The sequence below is a fragment of the Musca domestica genome, unplaced genomic scaffold (genome assembly GCF_030504385.1).
Source record: "Musca domestica strain aabys unplaced genomic scaffold, Musca_domestica.polishedcontigs.V.1.1 95, whole genome shotgun sequence".
In the NCBI taxonomy this organism is placed as follows: Eukaryota; Metazoa; Arthropoda; class Insecta; order Diptera; family Muscidae; genus Musca; species Musca domestica.
The window spans coordinates 1,644,650-1,661,181 of NW_026712445.1; the positions used below are offsets into that span (position 1 = coordinate 1,644,650).

At 39.5% G+C, this 16,532-nt stretch overlaps 1 protein-coding gene across 1 annotated transcript in view; it reads left to right on the forward strand.

The window, feature by feature from the left end:
• The window catches only part of LOC101888934 (myb-like protein I), an 83,199-nt gene that overhangs the window by 64,340 nt on the left and 2,327 nt on the right, over positions 1–16,532 (forward strand). The window lies entirely within an intron of this gene.

Below are 16,532 nucleotides of genomic sequence, written 5' to 3' on the forward strand. Positions count from 1 at the left end.
TCCACTGGTGTCATGAGGAGGCACCCTGTCGCAGTTCTCAGGGCAGCGTTCTGGCAGGTCTGGATATTCTTCCACTGCGTAGCACTAGTATTCGCAGACCACACTGGAGCCGCATAGTTGACCACAGACCGACCTATCGCGTTATAAGAGGTCAACAAGGTTTCTTTGTCCGCACCCCAAGAGCTGCCGGCTAGCGCCTTGAGGACCTTGTTCCTACTTTTCATCTTGTCGCAGATAGCTGTGGCTTGCGCGGACGACTTGAACATGCTGTCGAACGTTACCCCAAGAATCTTGGGGTAGTTCGTGGTCGGTATTAAATTCCCCTCGACCTGAACATTCAGCTGTGTTCTCATCTCCGCAGACCATGTGGTAAAGAGTGTGGCCGTTGATTTCGTGGCGGATATTTTCATATTCCTCGCGTGGAAGTATGCGGCAAGCTCCGCGAGATAGGGGTTCAACCTTTCGCATATGTCATCGACCACTGGACCCGACGCCATGATCGTACAATCATCCGCATACGTTACGATCTCAATGCCGTCTGGAGGGCGAGGAATTCCGGAAAGGTAGAGGTTAAACAGTTCCGGAGATATCACCCCACCTTGGGGAACTCCCTGTTTCACTCTACGGGCTTTGGACTTCTTGTTCCGGAATTCCACGTACGACTGGCGTCCACACATATAGTTGATTATCCAACGTTTCAAACTTGGCCGGAGGGTAGTTCTCTGTACGTCCTCAAACAGTGTGGCATGATTGACCGTATCAAATGCCTTTGATAGGTCAAGGGCTACCAACACTGTTCTGTCACACGGCCTGTTCTGGTTTAGTCCTCTACTAATATGTGTGGAAATGGCGTGTAATGCTGTTGTGGTACTATGTTGTGGACGGAATCCGTGCTGGTGGTTGGCAACTGCATAGCTTCCTCTAATGCTGGGGAGGAGTAAAGCCTCAAGAGTCTTTGCTACTGGCGACAAGAGCGAAATCGGCCTGTACGATTCGCCTTTACTGGCATCCTTGCCTGGCTTCAGTAGCGGGACCACCCGGCCCATTTTCCAGGTTTCGGGCACTATGTGGGTGGCTAGCGACAAATTGAGAACTTTCGTTAAGTACTCGACTCCCGGCGTATCCAGCTGCTTCAACATTACCATTGAGATTCCGTCCGGGCCCAACGCTTTGGATGACTTAGCGTTACGGATGACATTTGCAACATCACCCATCGTAAACTGTGGTGGTTCCTCCTCGGCGGGAAGAGATCTGATACGACGTAGTACTCTTCGCTTCGCCCTATCACTCTCGGGGTGCTCGACAAATTGTCGGTTAAAATATTCCGCGCACCTCTTCGGATCAGTCACCGTTACGTCGTTAAAAGTGACTGAGGTCCTATCATCCTTTTTTCCAGGGATCGAGAGCGACTTAACCGTTACCCACAGCTTACTCATATCGGTTCCAATGTTGCAGCACTTCAGATGGTCTAGCCACTTTTTCCTCTTATGCTCCTGTACCAACCGGTTGACTTCCACTGTCAAATCACTGATTCTAGGATCAGTAGGGTTGGTACGACGGAGATCATCACGCTCGTTTGCTAATCCCGCTGCCTCTGCTGGGAAGTTTGGTCTTATCTCGGGTATTCGACCAGCAGGTATATAGCGAGCGGCTGCAGCTCTGATGATGTTTCGGAAAATCCTTTCTGCTACCCGAACATCAGATGGGTTGGGCAGTTCTCTGAAGCGGCGGTTGGTGAATTCTCTGAACTCTGGCCAGTGAGCTTTCCCATGGTTAAGGAAAGTGCGGCGTTCAGAGGTTATGAAATCGGGCGACCTGCTTATGGAGACGATTATCGGGAGATGGTCTGAGCCAAGAGAAATGACGGGTTGCCAAGTCACGTCATTTATCAGACCGGGTGACACTATGGTTAAGTCTGGCGAACTGTGACACTCTCCTCTTATTCGGGTGGGGGCATCCTCGTTAACCGTGCAGAATGTGGAGCAGTCAATCTGCTCTGCCAGCGCTGATCCCCTCTGGTCATTACCTAGGACGGAATGCCACAACTCATGGTGGGCATTAAAATCCCCTAGTACCAGGCGGTTATTGCCTACCAATAATGGGCTAATATCAGGCAAATAACGTGGTTCACAGCTATTAATCGGCGGGATATACACATTAAGCACCTCTACCTCGGCAGTTCCACACTTGACTGCTACCCCCATACATTCCATGTATGGGTCACTAGAGACTAGCTCAAGCGAGATAGGTCTGTACTGAACAGAATGGTGTAACAGGAACGCTAATCCCCCACCTCCACTTCTGGTGCGATCCTTCCTTAGTACGTTGTAACCATAACAACGTTGTAGGCTGCAATTTTCATTCAGCTTGGTTTCCTGCACCGCTGCGATCTTAATATTCCTCCGACTCATAAATTCCACTATCTCATCTATTTTTCCTCGAAGTCCGTTGCAATTGAATTGCAAGAATGATGCACAATCCGGAGTTGGAACAGCAACATGTGGCGTTAGGTGCTGCGGTGTTGGTTGCTGTTCTGGAGACTGCGGTGGAGTGCCATACTCCGACAACGTCTCTGACGAGGACGACGAAGAAGAGGACTCGCTGGGGACTACGTTACTGCAGCAAGTCGCAACATAATCCCTTTCGCTGTAGTCTCGCAAACGCCTTAATCCGGAACAGTTCTTGAAGTGCACCCACTCTCTGCATCCATTACATCGCACCGAGACAGATCTGTGGTGGATGACGTTCTGACAAACCGAGCAGAACCAAGGTCCGGGGTTTTCCTCAATCCCGGCACGGACCAATAAAATCCGGAGCAAGCATTCCGGGATATGCTGCCCCAATGCAGAAAAATAAACAAACACAAACATGTACATACTGGGTTGGCAGCCGCTGGCCGAAACTGGAATCTTGTTGTTTCGGGTCAATCCGGTATCGTAGAACCCGCTGCCGTGGGATCGACCTTTTGTGGGGGAGGTACTTGATGGAGTGGACCGATATTATCCATTTTTGCACCTGATCTAGAACTGACGTAAATATCAGGATTTGCAAAGTTGGAACAAAATCGGATTATCGATTCTCTTTCTGTGCAGAAAATATATATTTTTTGAAAATCTCGATCATTTGTGTGGGAGGTAGCAGAAGGAGTGGACCGATATATTCCATCTTAACACCAGACCTTGGGTTACATAAAATATTGGGATGTGTGAAATTTGAAGACAATCGGACTATTACATCAATTGTATGAGAGTTTTAATTATTGAAAATATTGACCCTTTGTGGGGGAGGTACCAGAAGGAGTGGACCGATCTTGTCCATTTTCACACTTAACCTAGTACTGACGCAAATATTAAGATTTGCAAAGTTTGAGCAAAATCGGATTATCGTTTCTCTTTCTGTGCAAAAAATATATATTTTTTTCAAATTTCGACCATTTGAGGGGGAGGTACCAGAAGGAATGGACCGATATATTCCATCTTAACATCAGACCTTGGGTTAACATAAATATTGGCATGTGTGAAATTTGAAGACAATCGGACTCTTACCTCACATTTTATAAGAGATGTAATTATTTAAAATTTTGACCATTTGTGGGGGAGGTACTTGATGGAGTGGACCGATATTGTCCATTTTCACACTTGACCTAGCACTGACTCAAATATTAAGATTTGCAAAGTTGGAGCAAAATCGGATTACGGTTTCTCATTCTGTGCAAAAACTAAATTTTTTGAAAATTTCGAGCCAGCCAGACAGACAGACAGACGGACGGACGGACGGACGGACATCGCTAGATCGACTCCAAATGTTCTGAAACGGATTTGGTCCAAAGAGACCTAGGGTCTAAAACCGTTATTTCGAATAGGCACGTTTTGGCCGTATCAAATGATATATACCCTCTGTAGCCATATGGCTGAGGGTATAATTAAACCTATGATTTTTTTAAATAATCCCAGACTCTCCATAATTTTTCACCGCTCTATATTAAATATTATGAAAAATATATCAAAATGTTGGGGTACCTCTTATGTGATCTAGGCTATATAAAAGCTTTACAAATTTGACTGAGGAACCCGAACTTTTTTGAGGTTTTGATCTAAAACCGATAATATCAAATTTACTTGGAATGCCCACAACCAGGACTGGCTATTGGATTGTGCAATTATAAGAAACTTTAGAGGTAAATAACTAAAAAAGCACTTAAGTTCGGTTTGGCCGAATTTTTAATACCCTCCAACATGGAACTTAAAAAAGTAAAAAATAAAATGCGTCGAAAAGTACCGTTTAAATGAAAACCGTTATACGCATGCAATACGAAGACGAGCACCTACATACGCAATTTTTGACCATTGGCTGTAGTACCCATTAGGACTATGGTGGCTATACGAAGAGGTGGACCTGCATACGCACGAAATTTAAATATGAAATTTGAAAAAAAAAATCCAGTCTATAATGACTCTAATACCATAAAAATATCGAATATTAGGAGGTACAGTTATATAGGGCCTACACGAGGACGTGGACCTGCACAAGTAATTTTTCGTCATAGGTTGTAGTACTACTTAAATATCTTTTAATACGAAATTCTATAATGTCCCTAAAATCATCAAAATATCGTATATTTAGAGGTGCCTTTATATGGGGGCTATACGAAAACGTGGGCCGAAATGACCCATGATATGAGTATTTCGAGGTGTTGCCAAAAGGGATGGGCCGAAATTTATTAGATCTTGTGTTACTAGAAATATTGGAATGTGTGAAATTTAGAAAGAATCATATGATTATTTAGGATTATCTGAGAGATATAATTATTCAAAATTTTGACCGGTTGTAGGTGGGGTACCAGAAGGAGTGGTTCGATATATTTCATCTTCACGCCAGATTTTGTGTTGGTAAAAAGATTGAGATGATCAAAAAGAGGAAGGTACCAGAAGGAGTGGCCATATATTTCCCATCTCCGAACTCTATCTAAGATTGATAATAATATCACGATATACTAAGTTTGGACCAAATCAAATACTCTTTTCGAGAATAATCGTGCGCATCAGCTAAATAGACGGACGGGCATCCTTAGATCGACTTTTTATTGAGATGGGACTCTATGTAATTAAATGTCTGTATTTTTGCAATTAAGAAAATGTATAAAAGGTTAAAAGTTTAGTTTGTTTTTCTTTTAGGACTGTAAACAAACAAATCTATAGGTATACCCTCACATGAACACTCCACGTACACCTGACCATGAGAAAAGCAGGAACATGCCAAATTTTTGTATTAAATTCGTGACTCATTCTAAATTTCATAGGAATCGGACCTACATATCGTGTTTGTTGCATAAAATACATGAAATCAGCCGAAATACATATGGAAGCTATACTTAACCCTCAATCTATTTCAACGTATAGCGTTTGGTGCAATAAATATGTGAAATCGGCCGAAAATATATGTGGGAGCTATATCCAAATCTGAACCGATTTCAATTCAATTTGACAAAATTATTTTTGCCCCACATTCCGTTGCGCACTCCAAATTTAAAGACTACCGATCAATAGATATATAGAGGGTGAGATAAAAAACTGCAAGAAAGTTAAACGCCATAATTTTTACATTTCTTTTAAATTTTATTGAATGAAAGCAACAAATGTCGCAAATAGCATCACATTTTAGAATAAGTTTAGATTTGTTCGAATTTGTCACCTTTTGTACCAATTATGGCCTTCAAACGGCCAATGAAACAGTCACACGCAGGTCGAATGTTGCTCTGCGGTATTTTGGCCCAATCCCGGCGATGCGCTTGCTTGAGGTGATCGACGCTTTGGTATTTTTTAGTGCCATCCTTGCTTTCCAAAATACTCCAGACACAAGTAAACACGATCATATTGTTTGTTTACAAACTGCTGGACAACAAATGTTTTCTCATCGGAGAAAACCAAATTCGGCAGTTCACCAAGCGATGCAACTCTTTAGCTCTTTTGAGTCTATTTTCTTTTTGTTGCGGTGTAAGTTCTTGCACTTTTTGGAATTTCAATGGCGTTTACCCGAGTTCGATATGTTCAGCTCACGAGCCATTTTTCGGCCACTGCGACGCGGGTTTCGATCAAGTCGCTTCACAACTTTTCGAACCATTTCTGCTGATGTTCCTGTTTTCTTCCGTCCACTTCCTTGACGTCGGGCTACGCTATCAGTATCACGGTAACGAGCGATGGTACGAGACACAAAAGGTTTATTCACATTTAAATGCAGAAGTGCTCTAACGATAGCCACTTGTGGTTTTCCAGCCAAATATAAAGAAATCACACTATCACGCTTGAATTCCATCAGGAATAACTTTTTTTCTGGAAAATTCTCACCAAAATGCTTTTGTACGCTTGTAAACAATATAATGGGCTGTCACTGGAATAATTTTAACAGCTGTCGGACGAGTGGCTTAGAAATGAGTTTTTTCATCTCACCCTGTATCTTGCTTAATTTTCGAATTGCACAGTGTTAAAGTTGAACAATTTTTCACATTTTCGAAAGAAACATCTACAATTAGTTGTTTGCTTTTTAAAGTGTAATAGTTGTGTACTTTCTTATCAGAAGTGATAATTTTAATGTTAAAATGAAATCATCGACTACTTGTTGTTACCAGTATTTTAGAGTAAAAAAAGTTTCAAAATTGTACTGTTGAATTATATTTAAAATTTATTCAAAATTCGTTGATATTTTGACTATATCAAAAATGTATAAAGAATAAAAAAAAATATATCGGCAAAAGGTCTGACAATTGTATTTTATTGTAGAATGTAACTAAAGTTTGCCATTATTAAAAAGAAACTGGTCTGGCCGTAAATTTACTTTGTTGTAGTTCTCTATGTTTTTTTATTCCCTCCACCATAATATATAAGGTATATTAAGTTTGTCATTCCGTTTGTAACTTTTTAAGATAAACATTTTAGACCCCACAAAGTACATATATATTCAGCACAAGATTATCTGTCGATTTAACCACGCCCTTCCGTCGGTCTGTTTGTCTGTCATTGGAAATCACTTAGGCTTCTGAACGAAATGAAGTAGGTTGATAAAATTCTGCAGGGATGCATTTTCGGTCTGCAGAATTTGAAATATAGGTCCACATTTTGATATAGCTCCCATATAACAGAATCGCCAGATTTAAGGTGTTTTGGCTGATTTAGTTATATTTTTCAGTTTGTAGATTCGCAGTTTGTGTTCCCTATATGTAAGAAACATCTTTGCAAAAGTATCTGTCCAAGATCCAAGTAGATCTAAGTTTAGACATAGTCCCCATATAACTGTGCACCCCCCAATATTTGGTATTTTGTTGATTTGTGTCACATTTTTCACTGGAATTGTATCATATTCCGTATTTGGGGTTCGAAATAGATACTACCTCCAGTGACAAAAAATTGGTTATATAGATCCACGTCTTAGTTAATACCCATAAAACTGAACCTATCTTTATTCAGTATTTTGATGATTTTAACTTCACTTTTCCACATAATTATCTCAAACTTGGTTTTTGGAGTTCGTAGTAAGCACCGCTTACGCTGGCAGATAATTGACTGTATAGATCCAAGTTTTCGTCTAGGCCCTATATATTTGTACCTTCAGATATTTTTGATAATTTGTGTCACACTTTTTACTTAAATTGTTTCAAATTTGGTAGTTGGAGTTCGCAATGGATCCTCATCCTATGACAGAAAACGTCCTGTACAAATCCACGCCTTCGTATAGCTCCAATATTGCGATACCTCCTAATATTGGGTATTTTGTAGATCTTAGCTACATTTTTCGACGGTATTAACTTAAACTTGTTATTTGGAGAGATTTTTACATTCTTCAAATTCCTTTCAATTGGTGGAGGGTGTTAAAGGTTCGTCCCGGTTGAACATAACTGCATTTTTACTTGCTTTTAAACCCTCCACCATTCTATAGAGGGTATATTGACCTTGCCATTCCGTTTGTAACTCCTCGAAATACTTATATTGGACCCTATAAAGTATATATTTTGGATAGGCGTAAAATTCTATGTCGAATTATCGATGTCCGATGTTGTAATCACGCTATCTTTCGAACGAATTGACATTGTGGACTAAAATTTGGTACACGTGTGTATTTTTTTCAGTAGGCAGGTTAAGTTCATACATGGACCATGCCGGTCCACGGTTTCGTATAGCACCCATATAACGGTACTTCCCTATATTCGGTATTTTGAAGATTTTATAGACATTACCACCAGATTTGTAATAAATTTCGTATTTGAAGTTCTTAATGGGTACCACAACAGATGACAGAACCCATGTCTATGCAGGTCCACGTCTTTGTATAACCCATACATATAACGGTACCTCCCTTCATTCGGTATTTTGATGATTTTTGCGACATAATCTACCGGAATTGTTTCAAATTCCGTATTAGAAGGTTTTAATGGGTACTACAGCATGCAAAAAAATGCGTATGCAGGTCCACGTCTCCGTATAACCCACATATAGCGGCACCTCCCTTTTTCGGTATGTTTATGATATTAGCGACATTATTAACCGGAATTGCTTCAAATTTTGTATTTGAAGTTCGAAATCGGTACAACAAGCTATGGCAGAAAATTACTTATGCAGTTCGTACAGCTCCCATGCAACGATTTCATTTAAGCGATATTTTTCGAGAGATTTATTTTTGACATTTTTCAAGTTATTGTTAAATATGTGGCTCCAGAGCGGCCAATTTGACTAAGAAATACATTTTTATTTATATTTATTGATAAAATTTACCCATCCACTAAAAAAAACAACGAAAAAGATGAAAGTTCCTGTTATTAGGACTTCCTATCTTGGCAATTTGTGGAGTTTTTATACACTGAGGTTGTTGTGGATATGGTCCTATACCAAATAGTGGATAAATTTTGACATTTTTTTGCATGGAGAGTATATATCTACGTAGGACACATGATTTGGTGTGAAACTATGACCAAAACCTTGCCGAAAATTAGGAGGTAGCGGTACTATACCAAATTGTGGACCAATCTTTACCATTTTTTGCAGGAAGATATTCTATGGTCTTAAAACCCAAATTGTCAAATTGAACGTGATTTGGTGTGAACCAAACATTAGAAAAACCGAAAATTTGGCAACATCGACCGATATGTGCCATTTCCAATACCACACATCCAAAGAATAACATTAGCGTCTGAGCAAATTTTTAAAATTACAGAAGCTTCCCTAAAATAATTTCCGTTTTTCAGAATCGGTACTAATAATGCATTTAATATGGATCGACCTAAATTTTATTCTGCATTGCGTCGCCACTTCATTTTCTCATAAACATTAACTTATTTCTCATCTATGCTATATTCGATCTCTTATCTACCTGCTTTCAAGGTTATGTGTATGAGAGTGTTTTACACTTCCAGTTTCAAACATTTAGTGCATTCTCTTATCGCTTTCAAGTTCAAATTATAATTTTCCACCTTTTAACATTCACTTTGAATGTGCAATTACAGCAGAGAAGCATTTTAAATACTTCCACAATTTATGAAAAATGTTTTGAAACCTATGATTTAGATGGAGTTCAAACCAAATTACCATAACTAAATGAGACCTAACAGCAACAAAAAACCCGGACTGAACTAACCTTTCCTAAGACAAAAGATACTGACGCGTGTTCAGCGCTTGTGTGGCATTGCGGCAAAAATAACGCCACACTGATGTGAGCCTATCTGTTTGCTTGCGGAGCGTTGTAGGGATGACGATAAGAAATTCGAGTTCATTACTGTTTTGTGGGGGGTAAATGAAAAATGGAACACTAATTAAGGGGTTAATTCGATAAATAATTCCAAAGAAAACGACGGAAATTAGAAGTTGAAATAATACGAGTAGAGTTTAAGCTTCAGTAGAAACGTCGATTTTTCCATTCTGTCCAATTTGCCGATTTGGACTATTTTATTTTTATCCCAAAAATTATAAGATTGGTTTTTGCTTATTTAATTACTTATTGTCCTGGGTTCAAGATTAATTTTGATTTTCGATACTAAACGTTCATCAAACTGAAATACCTATCACTAATTAAATGACTATACAGGGTGAGATGAAAAAACTGCATCCAATTTCAGAGTGCTGTCATTTCTAAGCCACTCGTCCGATAGCTCTTAAAATTATTCCAGTGACAGCTTATTATATTGTTTACAAGCGTACAAAGGCATTTTGGTGAGAATTTTCCAGAAAAGAAGTTATTCGTGATGGAATTCAAGCGTGATAGTGTGATTTCTGTATATTTGGCTGGAAAACCACAAGTGGCTATCGTTAGAGCACTCCAGCATTTAAATGTGAATAAATCTTTTATGCCTCGTACCATTGCTCTTTACCGCGATACTGGTAGCGTGGCCCGACGTAATGGAAATGGACGGAAGAAAACAGCAACATCAGTAAAAATGGTTCGAAAAGTAAAGAAGCGACTTGATCGAAACTCGCGTCTCAATGGCCGAATAATTGCTGAAAATATCGCAATATTCCATTCGGCAAATATTGAAAAATGAGCTCGGGGGTAAAGCCTTTGAAATTCCAAAAAGTGCAAAAACTTACGCTGCAACAGAAAGAAAATAGACTCAAAAGAGCTAAAGAGTTGCTTCGCTTGGCCGAAAGTGGTGAACTGCCGAAATTGGTTTTCTCCGCCCGATGAGAAAACATTCGTTGTCCAGCAGTTTGTAAACAAACAAAATGATCATGTTTACTTGCAAAAGAGATCAGCTGAAAATATGCACCCTCGGTTGGCCACCAGAACTCAAGCGCTGGCCATGGTGATGGTGTGGGCCGCCACAACAGCCGATGGTCGCTCTCCGCTCGTATTAATCGACAGTGGTATCAGAATAAATGCCGAATATTATCGCTAAAATATTCTGGAGGGTGTATTAAAGATTTGGGCATGCAAACATTTTGGCCGCAGAACTTGGCACCATCGCACACAGCACGCGCCACCTAAGAATGGTTACAAAATGAGGTTCCTCGCTTCATTTCCAGTGCACAATGGCCACCAAAATCTCCGGCTACCAATCTGTTGGACTATTGTGTTGGAGTATTTTGGAAAGCAAGGTTGGCACTAAAAAATACCAAAGTGTCGATCAGCTCAAGCAAGCACTTCGACGGGAATGAGCCAAAATACCGCAGAGCAACATTCGGGCAGCGTGTGACGGTTTCATTGGCCATTTGAAGGCCATAAGTCGTGCCAATGGTGACCATTTCGAACAAATCTAAACTTATTCTAAAATTTGATGCTGTTTCCGACATTTTTTACTTTCATTCAATGAAATTTAAAAAAAAAAAAAAAACTTAAAATTATGGCGTTTGGCTTTGTTGCATTTTTATACCCTCCACCATAGTATGGAGAGTATTTTATGTTTGTCATTCCGTTTGTAACACCTTGAAATACACATTTTAGACCCAACAAAATATATATATTCTTGATCAGCATAAATTCCTATGTCGATTTAGCGATGTTCGTCCGTCTGTCCGTCTGTGGAAATCACTCTAGCTTCCGAACGAAACGAAGCAGGTTGATAAAATTTTACTCAAATGTGTACTATGTCTATAGGACTTTTGGTATGGGTGATGTAGGTCCATGTTTTGGTATAGCCCAGATACATGGGACCTTGCTTTTGTACTATTTTTGTGATTTTAGCGAAATTATTACCGAAAATGTTTCAAATTTGATATTTTAAGTTCGTCATAGATACTACAGCCTCTGACAGAAAATTGTTAGTGCAGGTCCACGTCTTCGTATAGCCCCCATATAACGGTACCTCCGGATATTCGGTATTTTGATGATTTTAGCGACATAATTTACCGGAATTGTTTCAAATTAGGTATTTGAAGTTCGTCGTGGATACTATAGCCTGTGACAGAAAATTGTTTGTACAGGACCACGTCTTCGTATAGCCCTCCTACAGTACCTCCCGATATTCGGTATTTTGATGATTTTAGCGACATTATTCACCGGAATTATTTCAGATTTGGTATTTGAAATTCGTCATGGATACTACAGCCTATGACAGAAAATTGTCTGTGCAGGTCCACATATCTGTATAGCCCCCATATAACGGTACCTCCGGATTTTCTGTATTTTGATAATTTTAGCGACATTATTCACCGATTTTTTTCAAGTTTCTCATTTCAATATTATGATTAAAGTTGCCTATGCAGGTCCACGTCGTCGTATTTTTACGATTTTTATTTTTTGAAAAATTGCCAAATTCGTTCCAAATGGTGTAGGGTATTCAAGGATCGGCCTGGCCGAACTTTCTGCTTTTTATACTTGTTTTAATGATTCGCAATTGAAGGTTATTCACTGTAAAAATACTCTTTAAGATTTCGAGAATTTTTGAAATCCCCAAATCTGGCCTTTTTGTTACCCCATCCCAACCGACATCCCTATTTTGCGTTTCCATAGACATTGATGTAGTGGCACTTGCCACTAAAAGTTGTATCGCTGGCAATTACCAACAATTAATTGACAGTTGGTATTAAGAAAGCTTTTGTTTTCATGTTGCGCTGGGTTGTTGTGCTATTGTTGTTGTTGTGAGTTTGAATTATTATTATTAAATAACAGACGTTGAGTTGCGTTATCACACAGCGGATTGTTATTGTAACGCTTGATGGAATACACCAACATACACACAAAAATATGTCATATCACATAATCGCTATTGAAATAACAGGATATTTTAGTTCACATCCCAACCAACTTCTATTGCTAGCTGCCTGGCTGGCTGGCTGACTGATTGACGGCTGGTTGACTCATGATATTGGTATAACGGATGTGTGGTCTGTAACATCTCCCAGCCAATGTTATCTTATCTCTTCGGGTCGTTTTAACAACTCGGGAATATGTGGTAGAAGCACCAACTCCTCCGCCCTCTCCCACTCTCATGTATCCCCACCCAGCAACCTGTTCACAGCACTCTCACACTCTTTTTCTGTTGATAACAAAGTTCCAAGGTGTCGTGGAGAGGCGAAGCAAAATCAGACAAATTAACAACTTCGAACAAAACAAAAACAATAGATATAATTAACAATTTTTTTATTTCCATTCGAAACGTTGAAGTGTAAGGAGTTGGGTCCGCTAGCCAAGCCAAGTCAAGCAACAGCTACCTGCCAATATTAGCCAGCTACCTAGCAATCCATCTAACGGCTAGTGATAGTGACGTTGTTGGTTTGTCATTCACCCAAACGGCAATTCAATTAAATTTAAATTTCAAAAAAAGAAAAAAAAACAGAAAAAGAGAAAAGAAAACAAACAGACGAAAGATAGCAAAACAAAATACCAACAAAAACAAGTAGTGTAACGACCATCAGAAAAACAGAAAAAACTCAACTTCAAATTAAGATATCGGTGTAACAAAGCGCGAGGTGAGGAGAAAATGCAAAACTCCAGTGATAATGAAGCAGCCACGGTTACAACAACATCCAGCTCGCCAACAGTGGCATCGGCAGCGACATCAACATCGTCATCAGCCAGCTCCACGCTGGTGCATGCTACAATGAAACCAGCACGCAGTGGAAAATGTTTGGTTACGTTCAGTACTTATGAGGTATGTGTCTAGGGGGAGTTTGGCAACAGCCCCCGTTTGTTTACCGGCAAATCGAAATAACAACAACACAAAACAGCTGCGTTGCAATAGCCAAGTTTTGATGTTGTTGTTGTTGATAAAAAAATTGTGTTGCTAATTACTTGGCGTATGATTCAACATTTGTTTATAAATATTTTATATTTTTTTTGATTAATCTTATCATCGAAAGCGATTGCAGGTCTTAGACAAAAGTAAGACAGCACATCCCGACCTACCCTTTTCGCCTCCCTCACCAACTAGATGGTGGCGCTATAATGTGGCTAAAAGAATGGAAAGGGTTTTTGATCGAGTATTAGAGAACCAAAAGCTAATTTTAGCCTTGTTCTCTCAAATAGGTCGAACTTATTTTTATACCCTACACCACATAGCGGTAAGGGTATAATGTCATTGTGCATTTGTTTGTAACATGGAGAAGGGAGGGAGTTGTTTTGGAGGATCTTCACAGAGTCACTTTCTGAGTCGATTTATGCATGTAAGTCCGTCCGTCCGTCTGTCCATGTATTTTTGTGAACAAAATGCCGATCGCATTTATTATCCGATTGAGATGAAATTTTCCAAACAATATTTGTTTGGCCCAAGGACCAGCTCTATTGAAATTAGTGATAATCGGATCAGATTTAGATATAGCTCCAATATACAGGGTTGCTAATATTCGACGGACCTTTAGGCCCTTTGGGCCCATTCCAATCGACAAGGCTTGTCCGCAGGCAACATTCTTTGCGTCAATTGAATTTTGTGCGGGAACAAATGCAAATCAATGCGAATAATCCGTTGTAAAGTGGCCATGCCCAACTGCTGAGAACGGCGTTTTTGGGATGTTCTTGGGGACCTTTCAACACTGGCTCGTACGGCAGCGATATTCTCGGCCGATCGCCTTGGTCGACTTTTATATGGCCGCTTCGGATTAGAAAGAGGTGTTCTTAGAATGCGCACTTCTCACATTTTTTCATGTTTTAAAAGCACGTTGAGTTTTCACAATTGACTTCTTGTAAATTTCAACTATTTCGGAGCGCTCGCGTGGCGTGTATTGGTTCATGGTAAAAATCTGCTTAGACTGGCGCTTCAAACGCGGTATGACATTAAGTTATGTGACATCTTTGTCAAAAGTTATGGCGTTGGCAGATGGATCCGTTGAATATGGGCAACCCTGTATTTTCAAGTGATTTCGGGTTAATTGTGCACCAAATGGCCAATATAAGTCCAAATGACCTAAATTTTGGTACATCCCACCGAATTCAGTCTAGAAAAAAGTACATCAAATTTGGAGAAACTCGGTTCAGATATAGCTGTTGCTCCCATATATATGTTTCAGCCGATTTGGGGTTTCAAGTGCCTCACATGCGTAATGTGCACTCCGCAACAATGATATTTGGTACGAGATATTTTATAGAGCTCGGAAATACCTCTGCCAAATTTTATCAAGATTGGATCAGATTTAGATATAGCTCCCATACATGTCTTCAATCGATTTGAGGTTAATTGTGCATCAAATGTGTAATATCAGTCCAAATGACCTGAATTTTGGTACATCCCACCGAATTTAGTCTAGAAGCAAGTATGGGAGATAATGGTGATAATGGGATCAGATATAGCTATAGCTCCCATATACATTTTTAATTAGATTGGGTGTTTAAATCCCCCACATTCGTAATAAGCACTCCACAAGAATGGTATTTAGTATCAGATATCAGATACAGCCGGGAAAACCTCTGTCAACTTTTATCGACATCGGATCACATTTGGTATTGCTCTCATATATATATCTTTTTCCGATATCAGGTTTATTGTGCACCAAATGACTAATATCAGCCCAAATGAAATGACTTCCGACTGAATTCAGCCTAGAAGCAAGTACTTTAAATTAAGTGAAAACAAATTCAGATATAGCTATAGATCCGATTTGGCGTTTTAAGTCCCTCACATGCGTAATATGCACTGCACAAGAATGATATTTGATACCCGACATCAGATACGTTGAAAATCGTTACTGACTTGGTTATAGTTCCCAAATTGTGGCTACTCTAAAGCCATGATATGCATTCAAATAAGGTTCATAGTTGGTTCATGATCTACTTTACATAAATTCCCAATATAAACTTTTTATACCGTCATTCAGTTTGTAACACCTCGAAATTTACACTTTAGACCCCACAAAGATGGTATATATTTTCTTGATCAGCATAAAATTCTATGTCGATTTAGCGATGTCCGTCTGTCTGTTTGTCTGTGGAAATTTTGATAAAATGTTACTGAAATGTGTATTCTGTCTGCAGGTACCTCCCTATATTTGGTATTTTAAGGATTTGAGCTACATCATTCACTGAAATTTGAAGCCTAATGGGTAATCTGTGACAGAAAATTGCCTATGCAGGTTCATGTCTTTGGGGGACCCTTAATACTACAACGATAACTCCCCATATTCGATATTTTTATGACTAACAGTATTTTTCAAACGTTTTTTTTTTTTTTTTTTTTTTTTGAAAGTTTGCAAATTCCTTCGATTCCTTACGATTTTTTTTACTTGTTTTTTATACCCTCAGCCATATAGCTACAGAGGGTATACATCATTTAATACGGCCAAAACGAGCAAAATCGAAACAACCATTTTTGACACTAAGTCTCTTTGGACCAAATCCGTTTCAGGACATTTGGAGTGGATCTAGGGATGTCCGTCCGCCAGTCTGTTTGTCGGACTGGACATGATAACTCTCGAAGGGAGTATTCGATCGAGTTCAGAGATAAGCAACATCGGTCCACTCCGTCTTGCACCTCCCCCATAAAAGTTCAAAATTTTTAAAGAAAATAATTTGCTACATAAAAAAGAAAGGATGATCCATGGGCCACTCTTACTGGATCCTCCCCCGCAATAGGTCAACATTTTAATGATCATAAAGTTCATAAAACATGAAATGAGCATCGTAGT